The sequence below is a fragment of the Periplaneta americana genome, chromosome 12 (genome assembly GCF_040183065.1).
Source record: "Periplaneta americana isolate PAMFEO1 chromosome 12, P.americana_PAMFEO1_priV1, whole genome shotgun sequence".
Classification (NCBI taxonomy): domain Eukaryota; kingdom Metazoa; phylum Arthropoda; class Insecta; order Blattodea; family Blattidae; genus Periplaneta; species Periplaneta americana.
This window is the reverse complement of record NC_091128.1, coordinates 11,617,730-11,633,633: the sequence shown is the minus strand read 5'-3', so window position 1 is coordinate 11,633,633 and position 15,904 is coordinate 11,617,730. Positions and strand designations below refer to the sequence as shown.

At 34.2% G+C, this 15,904-nt stretch overlaps 1 long non-coding RNA gene across 3 annotated transcripts; it reads left to right on the top strand.

Annotated features, from left to right (window-relative positions):
• Positions 1-11,427: 11,427 nt before the first annotated feature.
• Positions 11,428-14,974, top strand: LOC138710175 (uncharacterized). 3 transcript variants are annotated; one of them, XR_011335140.1, is made up of 6 exons: positions 11,428-11,800; positions 12,642-12,832; positions 13,028-13,086; positions 13,234-13,303; positions 14,019-14,080; positions 14,648-14,974. It is a non-coding gene; the product is annotated as an uncharacterized lncRNA (long non-coding RNA). The 3 variants fall into 3 exon arrangements; XR_011335141.1 differs by having other exon boundaries at positions 14,718-14,973; XR_011335142.1 differs by lacking the exon at positions 11,428-11,800 and adding an exon at positions 11,807-11,965 and having other exon boundaries at positions 14,648-14,782.
• Positions 14,975-15,904: the final 930 nt, after the last annotated feature.

Below are 15,904 nucleotides of genomic sequence, written 5' to 3'. Positions count from 1 at the left end.
GACAAAGGGATGTTATTTTCACGTATAAATGTTTTAATGACATCTATTGTTGATTTAGTGGTAGGTACAGGATTCAAAATACGGGAATGGTATGGGGCATTATCCATAATGATGACAGACGGTTCTTCCAGTTGTTTTAGCAAACATTCCTTAAACCATTCTTCAAAGATTTTAGAATTCATAGTTCCATGATAATTAATCAGCCGCAGCATCACACATACTTTGGTGGATAACGAATAATGTCCTGGAATGGAACCATTTCTTCCCCCCGCATATAAAATTACCATTCGTTATCCCTTACCTGAAGAAAAATTGTCTTCAAAATAACTTGACCCATCTCACCAACGACACTTTACTCCAGCCTGGCGAGAACGTGACTCGCGAGTCATTGTGGGTCGCAGTGATAGCTGTGTATTTCGCTTGCTTCTAACCTCCGCCAACCCCCATCCTCTCACTCACTGGATTCAAACTCCGTTCCATTTGTATTTGTCTCTGACCTGCAAGTGGCATATGTCTCTCTCGAAACCATGTACGAAAGTTCCAAGTAGGATGGGAGGACGCATTTTTTTTTTTTTTGCTGTCAATTTGATGAGAATATTAAATGTATGATTTGTTCACAAGTATTACGAGGAAAACAGTTGTATAACATAAAACGGCATTATACTACATGTTACTGATGAAACATTAAAAGGTTAAGTGTTATCATCATCATCATAATCATCATCATCTCTGTACGTCGACCTTTTTTCAGCAGATGTACAAATTATGCGGTTAGCTCTTGAATTTGAACTCACTGATTTACTATGTGATGTCAAATGAAAGCTAGATGTAAGGACCTGACAAATGTTGAGCTTTTAAATCTTTGCCAAAAAATAAATATCCGAAGCTTCGTTCTTTCGCTTGCTCTGTTGAAGCCATGTTCGCTACAACTTACGTTTGTGAAAAATTATTTTCAGCAATTAAAATAGTAAAAACCAAATTTAGATCACGACTGACAGACAAATACCTTCGTGATCAACTACGACTGGCAGTAAGTGACATAATCCCTGATTTTGAAACTTTGTCGCAGAGACATTCTGAAGACAGTTAATTTTAGGTTGTGATATTGTTCATTTATTTCTTCGTTACACGTACTAAACATTAGTTTGTAGCTTTGTACTGTATAAATTATATTTAAGTGATTGACGTAAGGAAAATGAAAATCCGTTAATAAGTCAGACAGTTGCTTCACTTCTCCTTCGGGTGTCCGCCTCCCTCCATAGGTGCTATGCACGTTGCAGGTTACACAGTGGCTCGGCGCACGATTACATTTTCGCCACGGCTGCTTTACTCCGTCATGGGTATCATACCATGTTTCGTCTAAGTATACTTCTTCATAGCCCAGTTGTCGATAATATTCTATATATTCCGTAAATACGAGGAACGCCACATCCGTATTCGTAATGATTCCATTGCTGCTGGTTGAAATCCATTAATTTTATATTTAAACCCCATTGAATATAAGAGTTCCATTAAAGTAGTTCTTGATACAGAAACTCATATTGGGTGCCTTGTGTTTTACTACGCATTGCATTGAGAAGTTTATTTAACGGTGGAGCCATAGGCGGAGAGAGAACTGTTTCCTTGGGGGGGGGGAGCAAAGGAAAACCATAGAATTCCCTTATAACGGGTAATGCAGGTCATCATTTACCTCCTCCCCTCGTTATAGCTTGACTGTGGTACATAAAGGTATTTTCGAGGACATGTTTCTTACAGTGTTACATCCACATCCGCGATGTTTCGGACCGAGTTGTATAGGGCTTGAACTGGAGGTCTACTACAAATTATAATAGGGCATAATTTAAAACAATCTCCCTCTTTTTCTCTCTCGTATAGAAACACATGCATACATCAATAAAACTACATAACAGTGCTAACAGAAACTTTTTATATGAAGTTTACGTTCCTGAAGATATCGTTTGAAATGTAAAATCTAATTATTTTATTTAATCTCGTCTTTAAATTTACACATTATACCGGGATCACTTTTCTTTTTTTTTTTTTTTTGCTTTGTTGTGCAGTAAGTTATTCATATTTCTCCAAGTGGCGGCCTGAACACCTGCAGACTTCTAACTCATGAGTACAGGCTGTTACAAAAGAAACATTATAGTGCTTCCATTCCTCAAATGAGGTATAAAAATTATGATACATTCAGAAATCTAAAATAAATAATATAGTCCAGACACATGATCAATTTAAGCATAGAAACTTAATAATAAACAAAAGCAAAAAAGATCTTTTGAATTCAATATTTTGTGACTTAATAGAAAAAAAAAGAGTTCAGACAAGTTTGGGGAGGGGTCAGTGCCTTCCCATGGCCCTCCCCCCCTAAATCCGCCTATGGTTGGAGCTATTTTATTTTGACTATTACACTCTTACTACGTCATACTACTTTTGACCAATAAAACGGTACGAAAGGACGTATTTCAACCAATCATGGCTGCTTATCGCACAATTTTATCGCGTCCCTAGCATTTGTTTAATTTTATCGCGTCCCTAGCATTTGTTTCTTTGTTTGCCAACATTTGAAACTGCGCTGGTCTGGACGTCAAAAATGTATATAAAATTACAAATCACTCCAGTCGATGCACAGCAGTTTCAAATATGACTCGCATTGGCATTCAAGAACAAGAATTAATAAAAATCACTGATCATACCTATGCATCTTCTGAAATCCGATTTACAAATAAATGAAGAGCACCATTCGGAAATCCTGAATAAGTTGAATACACCATGTAGGCTTAAATCAACGAGTTCCACTTTTACTATGCACACGTCCCATATAACATCAATTGAACCACCAACCACATTCAAATTTGAAAATTGTACATTCAATAATTATTCCTTTTAAAATTATTCATTCGGAAATTCTGAATAAGTTGAATACACCATGTAGGCCTAAATCAACGAGTTCCACTTCTATTACGCACACGTCCAATATAACATCAATCGAACCACCAACCACATTCAAATTTGAAAATTGTACATTGAATAATTATTCCTTTTAAAATTATCCATGTTTATTTTTTATGTCATCGTCGTTAATTAAAACTTTTCTAACACTTGTGTATATTAGTTAGGTTATGTTATAGCTTCTGCTCTGAGAGGATAAAAAGAACTTCTGCTATATGATATTATGGATAGTCACCTATCAGAGATTGTTTAATATTAAGATTTATTGAATAGTAATCATTACAGTGTCTGTATAAAGACACTACTGCCATCTAGCATGCATCTAGCGTAATATTTGTAATGTTGAGATGGTACAATAATATATTTGAAGACAGTTGTATTTTCGTAAGTCAATTAATATTTTATTGTATTGGAGTACTTCGTTACTTCTAATCTTTATATACTTTCTTCTAATCGTGTAATAGTCAATTAAATCCCACTCGAGTTTTGATTTTCTCTAGATAAATCAAAACGTCTAGTGAGATTACTGTTGATAAAACTCATACAAAGTTCGTCGTAGTAAGTCCGTTGTGAAACCATCCATTTTATGATATTTTTCTTTCATATTTCGATCGGCATTTTCTTTTGTTGATTTACCTTTTCCAGAGATAATTCTATTAATTGTTGCGCAAGACACTCCTGTAGCAGCACTGGTATTTTTCAGTGGTGTCCGGCATTTACCCGCACTGCCTTTGAAATATGTATAAATATTAATAATAATTAAGTTGCGGATTTATGCCTATTTTAATCCTCAACCTGAAGACGCAAGCTTTTAGGTTACATATCCATTTTAAGGCATTGTGAGTATTATATGCGAATTCTATAGGGCCTAGTGCATATAATTGCCTATTTCACTAGTAAATGCCTATTTGCTTATAAATGCCTAAAAGTTGCCTAAATATCCGTATTATATAGTCTATTATATTTAAATTTATTGACTATTCTATGTTTTTTTTTTAAATCTGTAATTTGTTTCTTTTTTATCCAGCAGCAAATATTATCCTGGCAAAGGTAACATCTGATTTTTCGTTCATGAAAGTAAACTTTGAAAAGCTGCCTGCTTACATAACGAAACTGGAAACGAGGAGTATTCCACTCCACAGTGCTGTGCAAGTTATGAAGAAAGCAGAAACTGTTCTTAAAGAAATACCAAGCAGTGTGGGAGAAACAATGAGTAATAAGTAGCCTATCTGAAAATTGTGAAAAGAAATCCTGGTTGGGAGCAAGTGTTATTGCTGATTGGAAATGACATTGACATTACTACGTTCTCACTGGTTTGGTCCTCAGCTGAGATTGGATCCCTGAAGTATTGATTGTTAGTGAAATCAGGATAGAATCAGTGAAATATAACGTAGTTCCAGTGCAGAGTGAGTTGACAGCGAAATGAGTGTAATGTTGACGTGCAGATATGAACATCATACTCGTGGGTTTTAGTTCGAACTTAGGTTTAAGATACAAATTAGATTTATTTTAAGTGATCGTGCTTCATTTAATTTAGGATATTCCCTGTTATTATTATTATTATTATTATTATTATTATTATTAGTATTAATTATTAGTATTATTATTAATTGCATTTTAATTAATAAGTTTATTATTGTCATTACTTACTTACTTACTTACTTACTTACTTATTGGCTTTTAAGGAACCCGGAGGTTCATTGCCGCCCTCACATAAGTCCGCCATTGATCCCTATCCTGAGCAAGATTAATCCAGTCTCTACCATCATATCCCACCTCCCTCAAATCCATTTTAATATTATCTTCCCATCTACGTCTCGGCCTCCCCATAGGTCTTTTTCCCGCCGACCTCCCAACTAACACTCTATATGCATTTCTGGATTCACCCATACGTGCTACATGCCCTGCCCATCTCAAGCGTCTGGATTTAATGTTCCTAATTATGTCAGGTGAAGAATACAATGCGTGCAGTTCTGTGTTGTGTAACTTTCTCCATTCTCCTGTAACTTCGTCTTAGCCCCAAATATTTTCCTAAGAACCTTATTCTCAAACACCCTTAATCTCTGTTCCTCTCTCAAAGTGAGAGTCCAAGCTTCACAACCATACAGAACAACCGGTAATATAACTGTTTTATAAATTCTAACTTTCAGATTTTTTGACAGCAGACTAGATGACAAAAGCTTCTCAACCGAATAATAACAGGCATTTCCCATATTTATTCTGCGTTTAATTTCCTCTTGAGTGCCATTTATATTTGTTACTGTTGCTCCAAGATATTTGAATTTTTCCACCTCTTCGAAGGATAAATCTCCAATTTGTATATATTATTATTATTATTATTATTATTATTATTATTATTATTATTATTATTATTATTATTATTATTATTATTATTATTATTGTCGTTATTGAGTGTAATTAGTTACCACTGCCAGCAGGTATATACCCATTGCAGTGTGAATAAATACATACATACATACATCACTTCATGTAAAGTGGAGAGAAGTTTCGCCCAATTTAAGAACATTCTTACGGACAACAGACATCAGTTCTCATTACAACATTTGGAGGCATATTTAGTTATTCATTGCCATAATGGCATTCCTATAGTAACTAATGTATAATGCTATGCTATGGTCATATTAGCCTTTGAGAATTAGAAATTGTTAGTGCCTTTTTAAATTCCTATTTTAGAATTTTGAATGCCTATTTTGCCTGCCTATTTCAACTGTTTTTAGTGCCTAAAAATCCGCAGCTTAATAATAATTAACACTGTTTGTTCTTGTACAATCTTACCACGTCCTAATGGCGATTGTGTGGGCTTATGTCTACGACTATTGTTATTATCCGTTTCCCAAGGACGCCACATTATAAATACGATCACAATATATGGAACACAAAAGCCACAACATGCACTTACGGTCTGCTGCCTTGTTCTGAGCTAGCTATAACTCGCGGGCTCGTCAGACACCGAATACTACAGCAGAGCGTTTAGAATAGGAAGTGTGGTAACTCGGCAAGGGTCTTTAAACCCCCTAGTGTCGCCGCGGCAACTGAGCGAAACATTGGCGTGGCGATCGTTCTAAGATTGCAGTTTTCCTCTTAATACTGTGGACAGAGCATGAAGAACTCGTCCTGCTATGGAATTAAGAAGATATTTCTTGTGGTGTTCGGTTGATTTTTATTGTGCCGTTTATGTGAGCGAGTAGTAATAAGCCTAATTGTTTTGTTCTTGATGTAAATCCAATTACAGATACTCTATAATCTGTAAGGAAGAGACTTTCTTTTATCCATCCATAGACTAGACTATTTTTCAGAAGTGGTGTAGAGCAATTCCACGAACACAGAAAACTGTATGCTCGTTCTTATATCTGTGATATCCATTTTTCTGCGGTTTTGATTGTGATTTTTTAAAATTATGATTTATTTAACGACGCTCGCAACTGCAGAGGTTATATCAGCTTCGCCGGTGTGTCGGAATTTTGTCCCACAGGAGTTTTTTTTACATGCCATTAAATCTACTGACATGAGCCTGTCGCATTTAAACACACTTAAATGCCATCGATCTCGGCCGGGATCGAACCCGCAACCTCGAGCGTTGAAAGCCAGCGCTATATCAACTGCGCTACCGAGGGCGACTTTTGATTGTAAGAGCCGATAAATTTATTATTGCCAGTAAAGAGGTAGGACTTCCACGCAAGAACTGGCGACCAAAACCGTATGCTATAACACATATTTTCCCAAACTTGCCTCAATATCTTAAAAAAAGAAAAGAAGAGAAAATATCCAACAAAGAGGACATCAATCCGTTCTCATAACAATGTATCCTTACCAAGTACCATCTGGCTATGACCAATTCCATTGACGCTAAATAATCCAGCAGTTGATACAGCATCGTTAAATATCCGAGTAAAAAATAATTGGATGTGACACCCGAAAATCAGAAGAACACCTTAGTTGATCATGCGCTTGTATGCATTTATGTACCATTACTCCACACCTGAATGTCCAAAATTATGTCTAGTTACATTGACCGTAATTCCTTCCAGTGAATGAACTCCAGACCAGCATTTCAGCTGTTTAGTGTGAGTTTTTCAAAATCGATACATTTTTTAGAGTCATAAACTGTGATGGGTTCGAGGAAAGTGAAAATACAAAAGAATTCAAAGGTTAATGAACGACCATGCAGATACGTTGAACTCAAAGACTCCCTTGTCTGCCCTGTACAAAGGATTCTAGCATTACACGATTTTAGAAAATATATGACACGTAATTGACAATATAAAGAACACGTTTGCCTAAGAAAAAACCCTTGAATTATTTAGAGTGACAATTCAGAGCACTAGCGAAATATATTAATTCTTGTGGGATAGCAGATTTAAATATATTCAGACAGAAAAAAATGAACTAGGATCCTCTAAAGCCATATTTTGGAATTAGAAAATGATTATCTTGTGATGATTACCATAGACTTTCTACATGTGAAGATTTTTCAATCTATGTGCCGGTTAAAAAACGTGCTGTATTAAAGTGCTAATTGTGAACTCCTAATTGAATCCAAGCACCTAGCTTCTACTTTATTAAATATGCATGTTTAATTATTAATTATTTTATTTTTAATAATAGCACTTCAGTCGTAATTAACGTAAGAGTTATTTCGGTAACAAAAGTACAGTATAATTCTACTTTGCATCTAGGCTAGAACTTAATCTGGTTTACAATTTTATTACAGTTGTTTATTACGTTTCCACATCATAAGAGATTTCTAATCGAGCATATGAGAAAGTAATAGACCTCATGGAAAAGTTGTTAATTTAATATTCTCCAATAAGTAGCATACAACTACTTAATACAGTGCTACCAAATTGTTTTAATTTTACAAAACACAAAATAACCTAGGTATTTCAAAAGATCAAAACTTACATTAGCGTAGGTATAATATCGAAGCTTAATTTATGGGTCTAAGTTGCACGTAATATTTTTTGTTCCCCTGAATTACGTATAAACCAGATACAACTGCAACTAATGACTAAATAGTAGATAAAAACTATTGGTGAAGATAAAGTGTCTCCTTTATTATATTACAATCTTTCTTTTGTATAAAAACTATAATTTCATGTCAATGCGTACTTTATAATGCCATAAAAATTTTCAGTTTTGCGATGCTGTACTTTTTTTTTTTTTTTTTGCGTATTTCTGGCTGAAGCCGGTACAATGTTCCATTTTTAGGTTAATTATTATATTTACTATTCAGGGTTGTGTTATATAACTCACAATTTGTTAATATAGTAATATTACATTTTAAAGAAGTAAAATATTGTAACTAAGTACTTTACGATAGCCTACATTCTTATCTAATGGGTTATTTTTAAAAACCTTTTTCATTCACTTGAATAGCGATCTTGAAACTGGGAACTGAAAATAGGGTTAGCGCCACTCGGCTACGATCCACTGAACTAGAGGAAGTAACGTCTTCTACCAACGAGTTAGATACTATAGAGAGGCTGAAGACCTCTGATAAGCGCTCCCTGCGGAGGCCAACAGTACTATGGATCGTTCCCTAAAAAACATGGCGGTCTATAATACCGCCAGCCTACGCAAGGAGTACTTATCAAAGGTACACTGCAACGAGTTGGTATATGTATTATATTTTTCAGATACATCAATATTTAATTTAAACATTTCGCTATAGGTTTTGTAAAAAGCTGATTTATAAATGAAAAAGTAATAATTAAGACTTTAAAATTTCCAAAAATGTCTCATTCCCTCGGATTTAAATGAAATGTATCGTAAATCATAATATTCGTTGCTGGATAATTAAACCCTCTCAATACAGGTACCATTGCCCCAGAGAATTATAAGATAAGACGGACTGAGCATAAGCGAAATGTCTGTATTAATAAGTTTGTACCATCAAGAGTTTAGTATTTATTGTGTTTATAGGGCCTAATCCAATTTTCTTTTTATTAATGCGTAGGGCTATTTTTGTTATCAAAGAGGAAAGTTAGCACTTGCATCATACACAATTTGTCATTATTGTTCAAAATAATGTAAGAACAGTTTTATTCTGCAAAAAACCTCTGCTTAGTTGCGAGAGACGTGTGAGATCAATGTTTGTTTCAAATTATATTAGACTACACGATGTTTCCATCACGCGACAATATTTGTTTCAAATTATATTAGAGAACACGATGTCTCCATCACGCGAAAAGAAGTGTAGCTAGCTGTGGCTCCTGTTGTTTCTGATAACAATGTTAATCGTAAGTATCTTATCCTTTCAATAAATGTGGTGAGTTATGATCATGAGTAATTTTCTATTAGTGTTATTCTTTAATTATTATGTTGCATGCTAAGAGGTTATTTGTAGTTTTAATAATTGCAGTTTTGAAAAGTTCTCTGTGTTAATTCCAATTTCAAAGAATTTTTCTCAATAACTTAATTACTGGATTTTTTTTTTAATTTTCGCCGCTACCTTTCCTATATTTTACTCCTATTAGTTACATACGTCGTCTCTCTTGAAATCACCTGGTGAGTACTGAATTACATAATTTCATATTAGGTTAGGCTAGCTGTAAGGTCATTAAATTTGTGACGAAGTTAAGAAATTATTTATTTTTCTTCTGCCGAATACATTCATCCGTCTTTAGGTGTTTTGCTTTGGTTGCATTGAGTATAGCTTGTCATTTAATATCTGGGCTATATTTAGTGAAAGTAATAAAACAGGCCTACAGCTGTTATAAAACGTGAAGTTTTGTGTGTATTTTACTTTTTACTTATTAACATAGTCTTAATATGTAACTCAATTCACAATAATACTAACTTCATGACAGTCATTTCCTACACAACATCCGAGCCACGCCCCTTTGTTTTGACTAACCGAAACATGGCGGACAAATGTTCAATTGTCTTCAACTTTCTGAGGTCTTTGGCCTCTCTATAGTTTCTAGCTCGTTGTCTTCTACCCGCTCTGGCAGTAGTAAAAAAGTATTGGTGAAAATATAATGTCCCATTTGATATATTATATTATACTTTCTTGTACATCGAAAACTATAATTTTGTGTCAAAATGTACTTACAACAACACAAAAATGTTCAGTTTTGCGAAGCTGTACTTTTTTTTTTTTTTGCGTTCTTCTCTCTGAAGCTGACAGAATGTTCCAGTTTACTGTTGATTATTATACTCGTATTTACGATTCAGGAGTGAATGATATAACTCAAGAGTAGTTAATGTAGTAGTATTACATTTTTTAAATAAGTAAAATATTGTGATAATCTATAATAGCCTATACTTTTATCTAGTGGGTATTTTAAAAACATCTGCATTGACTCGAATAGCGCTCCTGAAACTGAGAACAGAAAGCAGAGCGAGCGCCGCTCTGCGACGAACCGCTAGACTAGTGGAAGTATCGTCACTTTCTCTTCTATACCCGCTCTGACTACAGCAGTTGCCAGGTCTCCGGAAATTTCTGGAGATCTTCGGAATTTTTTAACTTCCCGGAAAAATAGGAAATAAAGTTGTAATCTCCGGAATTTTTTATGTAGGAAATTATTTATTTTTTTTTTAGAAAAACCAATCTCTGGCATACATTAAAACTGGTAGATGAACATTATATAGGTAAAGTTTTGTTAATATTTTATAACTTGACTACTAATGCTTCCCTAAATATAAAATATGTAACGCATAAAAACGAACATAATCTGGTCTGGAGAAACATCTATGAGAGGAAGGTGGTGACTACTAATCAAATTGGTGAGAAGAAAAATTAAAGTTGAAATATTTTTATTATAGGTTCATGTATTGTAATAGTTAGAAGGTTATAATAACATTTTATGTGATTTTCGAAAGTGCCTCCGGAAATTGTGGACAAATCTCAGGATTTTTTTCATTACCACCTCCGGAAATATTTTTCCAAGATCTGACAACTCTGGACTACAGTATAAGAACTTGTTCTCGGAGCACTGACAGTGCTGGCGTATCAACAACCAGCCGTGCGCTGCAAGACTGAAACAAAACAGCTGGTACGGTGCAAGTGGTTCTCATTTGAGCGGACGTACTTTTTTTTAAGTACAGGCGGGGCGGTTCTACAATAAGAACTGCAGAACCGCCATTTAAATGGACCTGAAAAAAATTAAAAATGTAAAACGTGCTTTTATGTAATCTAGTTCATTGTTTCATTTATTTTTCCAATTCATTCTCTTTCGATTCGAGATTTTACTGTCTGTAGGAGCCTTGAACTGCTCGAGGATTTTAGCTGTAGTGTACTTTTCGGATCTGTGATCGGCAGTTCCTGAAGCTCAACGTGGGGTAGTCGGCAGCAGAAAACTGGTTTTCTTCACCGTCCCATAAGACTGCATTAGAGCTGCAACCGAAACAACTCTCTCCGAATATACAAAAGAACCGTCAACACCCTCGTCTCTGTATGACCTGCGTTAGAACATAGGCTTCTGGACTGCTGTATATCATTACAGTTTCAGGGCCTGTACTACGATCGCCTGTTAAAGCTCCAGATTCGTATACTCCAGTTTAGCAATCTGGAAGTTAAATATTTTGTTCTGTACTACCAGCGGATTTTAACTGCAGGATTGTTATCCGGAAGATATAGTAACATTTTTATTACGTTGGCAATGAAGTTACTGAAAATGTAGTGAAATTTATTGCGTTGGTATACCTTTCCCCGCGTATTTCATGTTTATGTTCCGTGTTTATATGGTACTATTTATTTTGAGGTTTTATTGTAAGCATTATTGTTATTATTTATTATAATACTGAAGCTCCAGCCAAAAAATAACAGAGTGAAGAACAGAAAATTACATATACTGTATGAAGATACTTTACACGGAAGCAAAAGGTAAGATTTTAAAGGTTATGTTTCTTTTCGAATAGTAATAATTCCTACCATATGATAGTATTTTGGTTTTAATTAATAGGCCTAAACAGGACGGGTGCGGGTTCCAGCAAAAGTGCGTTTTTCTCCTTAATCATTGTTTTATTCACGTGTAACTGCACAAGAAGTGTAGGTGGCAATTATTTTTGTATTGTAATTAATATTAAGTGTGCTTTCAGTTTGTTGTATAGCCTACATTATTAGTGAATAGGGCCTATTTCGGTAATTTTTTAGAAATAGTGTACTTCACGGCTGCAAATCATGGGTCGAAGGCACAATAACTCGTTTAAAAAAGAAAAGTTCACTGATACTGATAATAATGAATGATGTCTTTGGCCTGGGATTTCTAACCAACATTAGTACAGCAAGGTGCATTGTTCCTAGCAAATTATCAATATTTCAGTATGTTAGGCCTACGTATTTTACTGTTAATAAGTGGGCGGATATTTTGTATTAGGCCCATAATACCATTCGATCACAGATAGGGCCTAACGTTATTTTTTAAAAGAACAGCATGAGGTGGAGAGACGTTTCCACTAAAATGCAATAGGCCTATCTGTTTGTAATGCACATTCAACACCTGGGACGTAAAATAACACAGAAACAGCAGATATTAAGTTTTTTTTTTTTCCAAAGTTTCTATGTACAGTATAGTCATATGTTTGATATTGTACTGACAATCATCCATTAAAAGCTTTTGCTTATTTAGGTATAGAAACTTAGATAAGGGAAAAAGAGAAATACAGTATATTTCCTAATGTTGTAGATTGCATATGGAATTAACCTAGTTTTACTTCCTTTTTAGTATTATAGAATGAAGCATTGGAAGAATATAGTAACATCAGCACAAATACAAGGACCTGAAAACAGCTGAGAAGCAAATTTGAATTCTTGGAAAAGAACACAAATAAAATTGCTGCTGCAGAGAAACAATGCAGGCTACAAACAATTGGAGCCCCTCCAACTGAAGCAAAACCAAATCCAAACTTATCCAAGGTAAGTGATTTAATTCTCCTATCAATTGAGTGATTTCTCAGTGATTTTGATTCATATTCAATGCATAAGTTCATTTATATGTTAAGTTATACAATTATTAAATAATAAGCAGAGGAAATTGTATAACACAAGTTTGAATTCTTTTTATTTATTCATTCATTCACTCATTTATTTATTTACTTACTTTTGTTACAGCTGAAGTAGTAACTAAACCAAGTTCCACTGATACCAGTGCAGCTAATAACACGAATGAGGTTAGTGTGTAAGGAATTAAGAGTCAGAAGAAGGAGATGATGAGCTTTAGAGATAAAAAAAAATATTAGATTCTTGAAAATTGTTATACAAATTTAATTTAATGTCGGTATTACATTATAATACTATTATTTCTTTTTTATTTACAGTACCATTCAGGTTCACAGTGCTATTCTTTAGTTTTTGAAGTGAAACTGGACATCCCAACAATATCTCCAGGTAATTTGATTTATACTACAAAACGTTCTTTCACATTCTACATATGATGCTTACTTTTCCAATCTGAAATAGCTGTAACATGTAAACACATTTTCAGCCAACATGTTGAAAATAAAACTAACACACATACTATATGAAATCTGTAGCAAGCAGTAGATAAATTAGATGCAAAAAAAAATGTTAAAATATAAATTGTACATAATGATGAAATGGTCACAAGAAATGGATGTCATAAAAAGTAAACATCATTGTATTATAATATTATGTGGGATTTGAGTGGGAATTTGAAATTTATAAATGTAGGCCTAAAAATAGAAAATACACTGAACTGAAGAATTTATTTTGAGATTTCTCTGCAATGGGTTTGTAATCAGATTAGGCCACATTATGTTAAGTTGTATTTCAATTTTACTGTAAGGAAACTTGCGAATGATTTCTTGTGTACAGAAAAACTGAAAAATATCTTTTCATAAGATAAAACAGAAACTGACTACACTCTATTTACAATAGAACTATTTGCTTGGTTTTTTCTCTCTCTTTTTTATTGCAGCTTTACTTTCTTATTGTTAAAAATGAGTTTGGATTAATAGCACGTTAGAAAATACAATACTGTTACAGCTGCTGACTTTGAAGTGTCCACACATTTATGATAAAACATCATCTTTCTCCAGAATTAATTATCTTAAGAATTAATTCCACTCTTAAAATATTACAGTGTCAGCTGGTGCAGCAGATGAAGGTCTTCCACTGTACGGGTGTCTACACAGTGTAATGAAAGTAAGTTTTAAGTGAAATTACTGTTTATTCAGTGTAAGTAGTATAGGCTAAACCCAGAAAGGTCTGAATATAAGCATATATCTCTCTCTTAAATATTTCACCTGATAATGGGATAATAGCTGATCGAGTTACACCCCAAGGATGCTTAAAAAAAAAAATAAAGAAAAAGCAAGCCTCTGAGGAATGCATTAGCCACATTGAAAAATCTTTCTCCATCTGTGAACTGTAAGTCTAATGTTGATTTAATTATACTTGAGATGTTAGAAATGCATGAACTTCAATACTATTACAGTGGTTTCTTTAAAAAATACATTAGTTGAAAGTTGGATGCTAACATTATAACAAAGAATGATTTGAAATAAAAGTAAGTCATGTCCTTATGTTTGGAAATAGATGGGGTTTGGAATATCAAAAGTAACATTTGGAGTTTTTACATTACTTTTTTCCTCCTCTTTAATGGGTGGTCCATCTACAAGGACATCTTCAATTAGTGGCAGAAAGTAAATGCTACAATAATCACCCATTCTTTATGTTTTAACGAAAAATATGTTTAATTTTGTTGACCAGATTTGTTTGACCAGGATGACTGGGAGATTACTTCTTCTCATCCTTCTAATGGAGTGATAATCTCTTGCAGCTGTTCTTGATCCCTATGGTCTCTGCTTTATCTGCTAGTCTTCAGGATTACGTTCGAGTCAGGTGATAATTATAAGCTAATCTAAGGTTTCTGGTTGGGTTCGGGTCTGGTTCAGATCAGGCCGAGATGGGCCGGGCCTAAGAATTATGGCCCCTGCAGATCTCTAACAAATGGGGCTTATAGCTGAAGTTAGCTCTGCCACAGTTTTCCAAGTTTTGTGTATTTGCATATGTATTTGTGTTGTGTTTAATTACAGTTACTATGTATTCTTATGTATTAGCCTGCATATTATTAATTTGTAAATATGACATGTATCATAGCATATATAATGAGACAGTGGATGTAATAAATGATTATGCTTATTGTGTCTCCTGAAAAATGTCGTGTTTTGTTTACACAAAATAAATAAATACATTTTAAATTTAATTGCAGCTATAGTCCATCTCTCTTGTTTTAATTACACATTCACAGAGTACCTGAATACAATTGAAGCGTCAGCTGGAACAACGTTGTAAGTTACAAAATTTTCATTCGGTGTGCTTCCATGTAATAATGTTGTATGTCATGTTACCTTGCTATACTCCTTGGCTTGCAACTGTCCACTCAAAAGTTTGCTACCCTCATAAGAACAAAGTTGTACACATACACATTTTTGCAGCTCCTGTAAATTTGACCAAATGTAACTTATAACGTTGTTCCAGCCAACGGTTCAATTAATGTGCCTCTTGAAAAATGTTGTTTTACCATATTTTGCTTATGTAAAATAAATTTGAATTGCAGATACAGTGCATTAGCCTGTTAAGAGATCACTGTGAGGGATCCTAGCAATAAAATATATTTAAAAAGTAACGATATGAATATGTTTGCATACATGAATCACTAGGCCTAGCGTGAATGAAACAGCTCCCTTGCAAAACATAAATGCCAATTCCAAAACTTTCAGGAAATGAAGAAAAACTGTCACGTCTAAAATTCAATAAACTGTTACAGTTTGTTAAATAATAATATATAGCAAGCATATCTTAAGTCTGATTAGTGAAATATGTTAGGCCTACTCCTACTGGCGAGCGATATATGCAAGGAAGGAGAAGGGAACTTGCCACCTTACCACATTATCTCCTGACAGTTGTCTCATGAGTGATGCCTTATTGATATTCCAATCTATCTTCGGAGAGTTGACTAAACAA